Raw genomic sequence first — 6,000 nt, forward strand, 5'->3', positions numbered from 1 at the left:
TGCGACTGAGGCACCCAGGTGCCCCTGGAAGTCTGTACATCTTAATCCCCTTCACCGAGCTCACCTGCCTCTCTTTGGCAACCACCAGTGTGTTGTCTGTGAGTCTATTTCTTTCTCTCTTTTTAGTTGTTGTTAATTGTTTATTTCTTCTTTTGTTTTGTTTTTAGATTCCACATGTAAATGAAATTATATGGTATTTGTCTTTCTCTGTCTGGCTTATTTCAATTAGCATAATACCTTCTAGATCCATCCACATTGTCACAAATGACAAGATTATATATGCTAGGGGTTAATATCCAAAATATATAAAGAATTCATACAACTCAACACTACCCCCCCCCAGATAATCCTATTAAAAATGGGCAGAAGACATGAACAGACATTTCTCCAAAAAAGACATTTAGATGCCTAAGGGGCACATGAAAAGAAGCTCAACATCACTCTTCATCAGGGAATTGCAGATCAAAACCACAGTGAGATCCACCTCACACCTGTCAGAGTGGCTAAAATTAACACAAGAAACAACAGGTGTTGTGAAGATGCGGAGAAAGGGGAACCCTCTTGCACTGTTGGTGGGAATGCAAATTGGTGCAGCCAATTTATATATATTCAATATATTTTGAATATATTGTGAAGTGTAGAGAACTTAATTCCTTTTAGGTTTGCTGCCTGTCCCATTTAGAAAAAACAGATGTTAAGAATTCTTTTTTCTTCATACATTAAGCACCACACCAGATTACAATTTTTGCTTCAATCATCAAACATGACTTAAAAACGAATGAGAAGGTAGTTTATTACATTTGCTTCTATTTTTAGCCATTTCAATGTTGTTCTTTCCTTCTTGACATTGCAAGCTTTTGTTGTTCTCAGCTGCTAAGTTTGGGGTGATTCGTTTCACAGCCACAGCTAGCTAGCACACATGAGGGGAGGGAAGGGTGCTCCGGGCACAGGGAAGAGTCTGAGCAAAGGCCTTGTGACGGGGCCAGGTCTGGGACGCCCTTGGCAACGCGTCATATGGGATGAGGCTGGAGCAGCTGGTGTGCCTTCCCCGCCAGCCCAGCCCCCAGAAACCCTCCATAAACAGAGCTGTTGGGGTGACGTTTCTCAGAGGAAGCTGGGACGGTGCCTCTCCCCTGGCTTCCCACACGTGGCGGGGAAGCGTCTGCCCGGGGAGCAGGATGGGGGCGTCCGGGTGGCCCTCCCCGAGCCGCCTCTTGTTTATGTTGTGTTTTGTTTTTTCTGGGTTCCTCGTTTACAGCCACCAGATGTTGGCTGCTTTCAGACGCGCTGGCTGGCGCTCCCGGGGTTCTGTGGAGAGACTGCCCAGCGGTGCAGAGAGTTATAAATGAGTCCATTAAGGGAGGTGGATTTGCTAAAAGGTTGTCTTCATTCCACCTGGTCCTAAGCAGGCCTCACGTGATGGATGGTTTCAGAGCCTCGGACACGCCTTAAGGCTCGGCGCAGTCTTAATGCCTCAAAAGTTTCCAATTAAAGTCAAATGGCTCTTGGCAAAGTCCAAGGCATTTTCACTAACTAAAATAAATACCTGGGCAAGCTGCACGGTTTATGCCTTCTTCACGCGGTTGAGGATAAACAGCTAGAGGCTGGGGCTAGAGGCGTGTCAGGGACAGGAGGCCCAGCCAGCCCGTGGAAGTCACCGAGAGCCCCAAGCCCTGTGGGCCGGGCAGGGAGTTAGATGCCCACAGGCTCTGGGCGCGGGGTCCTGTCACCCCATCTGGGCGAGAAAACGAAAGTCAGAGGCAGGCACGAGCAGGGGCCGAGCGGGGTGAGGCGGTGGCAGCGGAGTCAGCCCTGGCTCCGGCTCCCCTGCCCCGTGAGTCCTCTGAGCCTGCCTGCGCTGTCCCCCACCTCCCCCACCCCCAGCCAGCGGCGGAACAGGTGTGTGAAATCTCCCTCGTGGGGAGCTCGTGAGGAGTCGGTGGGCACGCCAGTCAGTACCACCCGCTTGGCCGCCTCCCGGTGTGGGCGGGCCCTCCCCCTGCCCGCTAGGGTGCCTCGCCCATGCCTCCCGGCCACCCCATGCCCCCAGGGCACACGCAGGGTCGCTGCCTCAGCAGCTGGACTCTCGGTGCTGCTGTGAGTTTGGGTGCCGCTTAGGAGAGCCAGGGTCCCATCCTGGAATCACGGTGACCCTGCCTTGGAGGAATGAACGGGAACACCTGGGGGCTCCCCTGGACACCGCTGGAGGGTTGCCCCCTGCCCTCTCTCCTGGCCCCAGGGTTCCTCTCTTCTTCCTCCGTGAGGCTCCGCTTGTCCGCTGCACAGGCGGGCCTCTGAGGACACTGGGGGCTCCCCACGGACACCCCCACACAGTGGCAGGTGCCCCTCCTTGGTGCCACTGAACGTAGGGAGTCCCGACTGAGCCCCTGTTCTGGGCCGGCCACAGAGGTGTGGGAGCAACGCGGTCATGGCCTCTTCCAGGTGACAAGGACTGACCCCTAAAGCCGCCCCGTCGCCCAGCCCTGGAGCCCCCGGGGCCTGAGCGTCCTGCGGGATGGGCTTTCCCCACCTGCCCCTCGCGCGGCACCCCCAGAGCCAGGACCCCGAGGGCGGCGCAGACATCACACTGGTGGCTCCAGAGGAGGGCTGCGGCTGTGGTGTCACGGCCAGAACGAGGTTGAGAAATACCGTCTTGTTTCCTCACCACGGAGCCTTGACCCGATCGGCCAAAGGGCCGCTACTGCCGCGTTCCTCGCTACTCTGTGACGTGTGAGCAGTTTTCTGGCGGTGATGAAGAGTACGGGACACAGACCTCAGCGGCGGAGGCCGGGGGTGCCGAGGGCGTGGGGGCAGCACAGACCCCGGCCTCCCAGGCGCGTGGACCTGCCCGCGGCGCGCGGATCACCGTTTGGCGTCAGCCGGCAAAGCTGACGGAGGTCGCCCAGCCCCTGGGCGAGTGTCCGCGCACGGGCCCCGGGACCTCTCTCGTGGCAGCGACGTTGTGAGGCAGCCGCGCGTCCCCGGCCGGAGAAGGGACACATCGCTTGTGTCCACACAATGACGGTAGGCAGGACGAGTTTGTCACAGCTCCGAGCTCAGGCGTCTGAGGCGAGTCACAGAAGGACGCGTTCAGTGAGTCCAGTAATACAAAGTCTGCGTGCAGGCGGGACACGGGACGGCGGTCGCGGGCGCTCGCCCGGGTGAGGCGACGGTGGTCGGCGGTCCGGGGCGCTCGCCTGGGGACGGTGGACGGTGGACCGGTCGGGGGCGCTCAGCGGGTGCTGAGATGCTGGTGCGGGAAGGGAGGAGGCTGACACAGTGCTGGGGGCGGGTCATGGGGCGGGTCATGGGGCGGGGGCTACGTGGAGACCCTGAGGGATCAGCTGAGTTCATTCCTTGGTTTTCTCTGTGCCTCACACACTTCACAAGTAATCACTTCTGTGAACCGTGTTGTTACCAGTAGCCTCTGAAGCTGTGTCTGGAGAGTCCCAGCCCCCTGCTCCCGCCACCCGCCTCCATCCTCTACTCCCCCCACCTCCCCCACCCCCATCTGCGCCCAGGCTGGGCTCCCCCCCACACTGCCCAGTGGAGCTGGCCCCAGATGCCCTGTCTGTCCTCAAGGGCGTCCTCAGCTCATCCAGGGTCGTGCCCCTCCCTGCCCAGCACCTGCCCCTCAATCACCCCAAGGCGGCCGTCCTAGTGGCTGTGGTTACCAGTGTGGACAGAGGCGCGGGTGGTCAGATCCCTGACACCCTCTGCCCTCCTGGCCTGGACCCAGCCTCCACCTGGCCTGGCCAGCATCTCCCCAGCCGGTCTCTCTTCCCTGTGAAGGGCTCTGCAGTCAGGACACCGCCTGGGGGCCCCCAGCACCGCGGACTCTAGGCATATAGGGGGTCAGTCCCCTATAGTCTACAGGTGGCTGTTTTCTCACCACGGCATCTCCACCCCAAAATGACATTGAAGTCCTGATCCCCCCCCCCCCGGGACCTCAGGAGGTGGCCTTACTAGGAGATGTGGTTATTATAGATGCAGTTAGTTAAGACGGGGTCACACTGGAGTAGGGTGGGCCTAACCCGACCTGACCGGTGTCCCTCTGAGAAGAGGACACACGGCCACCGACGCAGGGGGCAATGCCAAGTGATGACCGAGGAGAGCAGAGCGAGGCCGCCAGCCACTCCTGGGGCCACCGGAGTGGGAAGGGCAGGAAGGACCGTCACGGAGCCTGCAGAGCAGAGAGTGAACACCTGTCCTTGAAGCTGCTCCTCTGCTTAGAGTAGCCGTGGGAGCCCGACACCCCGGGCATCACCTCAGAAAAAAGACAAAACACCTGCACACCCATCACCCAGAGGAGATGCAGCCACGCCTCTGACGCCCACCCCTCCAACAGCTTCTGTGCACCCAGCCGGCACCCACTTACAGCGCTCTGACACCTGCCCTGACGGGGGCCTGCATGTGTGGGTCTGCAGCACCGGTTACGTGGAACAGACTTCCACAAAGCCCTGTAGCTGGTGCTAAGGTCGTTCCTTGTCCCCTCCCTCCCTTCTCCCTGCCCCTCCCTTCTCCCTCCCCCTTCCTTCTCCCTCCCCTTTCCCTTCTCCCTCCTCCTCCCTTCCCCCTCCCTTTCCCTTCCCCCTCCCTGACTCCCTCCTCCCCTTTCCCTTCCCTCCTCTGCCTCTCCCTCCTCCTCTCCTTCTTCCTCTCTCTCCCCTCCCTCCTCCCCCTTCCCTCCCTGCTCCCTCCCCCCTCTTTCCCTCCCCCTCCTTCTCCCTCCCTTCCTCCTCTTTCTCTCCTGCCTCCTCATCCTCCCCCTCCCCTTTCCCTTCCCCCTCCCTTCTGTTTCCCACTCTCCTCCCTCCCTAGCTCAAATCTCCCTGACACTGTAATGAAATGAGAAAACACAGACCTTTCTGATCACAAATGTTTTAAAATGCCTGCGTATTAATGACTGGTGAGTATGTGTATTGGCGAGCAGAGGGCAATCTTTCTTGTCTTAAATGAGAAAAAGTCATAGGAAAAATGGGCTTTGTGTTGTCAAACATTAGCCTGAGCAGACACTTCTCTGAGAGCTGGACCCTGAGGCCTTCCTGAGACCAAGTGCATTTGTCCTGAAGGAGTGTGTTTAACGTCAGCACCCTGAGGAGCTTGGCCGAGGAGAGCCCTGAAGGCCAAATATTTACACAGCCAACCCCAACGCCCGTGGACCTGACCTTGTAAGACGTGGTGATAAACGGGACGATGGCCGTGTCTGACATGTGCTGCTGGGCGGTGGAAGTAGGGGACCGGGCTCCCTGGGGGCAGAGGTCCCGGCTGCGGGGAGGGCCTGGCGCAGGTGGATGGGCGTCAGCACGGACTGTGGCCTCCTGAAGCCCACGTGGCCTGACGGAAGCCACGCGGCACTCAGGCCCTCCTGTGGAATGTGGGCAGGAATGCGTGTGGACCTCTCTCCCTGCAGGTCTCTCGGCAGGCAGGAAGGCGGGGGCCAGAGCCTCACCGAGCCGGGCGCTCTTGTCCGCCACTGAGGTCCTGGCAGAGTCACCGTGCCCTGACCAGGGTGAAATGAGGCGGCGGGACTTCCAGACAACGAGAGGTTTCAGGGGAGCCCTCTTTCCGTCCCGAATTTGGAGGCCCCTGGCTCATGAAGGGCTGAGGGGTGACTGTCGTGTGGTCCACCACCCGGCCCCTGCCCCTATCCATTTGGACCTCAACAGCCTACCACTGGCTGCCGGCACCTGCGTCTCCACTGGGGCCCCACCCTGCCCGGGACCAGCCCTTCAGCCCCTGGCTGGCTCCCTCTGCTCTGTCCCCTGGGTCGGCCACCTCGCATGCTCCACCAGGGCTCTGGGATTCTCGGCGGGCTAACCGGGGCGACACCTGCGTCTGCCTGCCTTCCTCCCCCGCCTTCCGTCCCTTTCACATTCGGTGCTGCCTGGGGTCGTCTCTTAAGCTGCTGGCCCTGTAATTCCTGTCCCCGGCTCTGCTTTCTGAGATAGCCCAAGGGATGTGCCGTCTTCACTGAAGCGACCAGACCGCAATCCTCAC

The 6,000-nt window shown here is 59.4% G+C and overlaps 1 long non-coding RNA gene across 1 annotated transcript; it reads right to left on the reverse strand.

The window, feature by feature from the left end:
* Positions 1-768: 768 nt before the first annotated feature.
* LOC120223369 lies at positions 769-2,844 on the reverse strand. The gene is made up of 2 exons (XR_005526278.1): positions 2,666-2,844; positions 769-1,735 (listed from the first exon to the last, which is right to left on the reverse strand). It is a non-coding gene; the product is annotated as an uncharacterized LOC120223369 (long non-coding RNA).
* Positions 2,845-6,000: the final 3,156 nt, after the last annotated feature.

Source organism: Hyaena hyaena, unplaced genomic scaffold, assembly GCF_003009895.1.
Source record: "Hyaena hyaena isolate Hyena2069 unplaced genomic scaffold, ASM300989v1 scaffold_987, whole genome shotgun sequence".
Classification (NCBI taxonomy): Eukaryota; Metazoa; Chordata; class Mammalia; order Carnivora; family Hyaenidae; genus Hyaena; species Hyaena hyaena.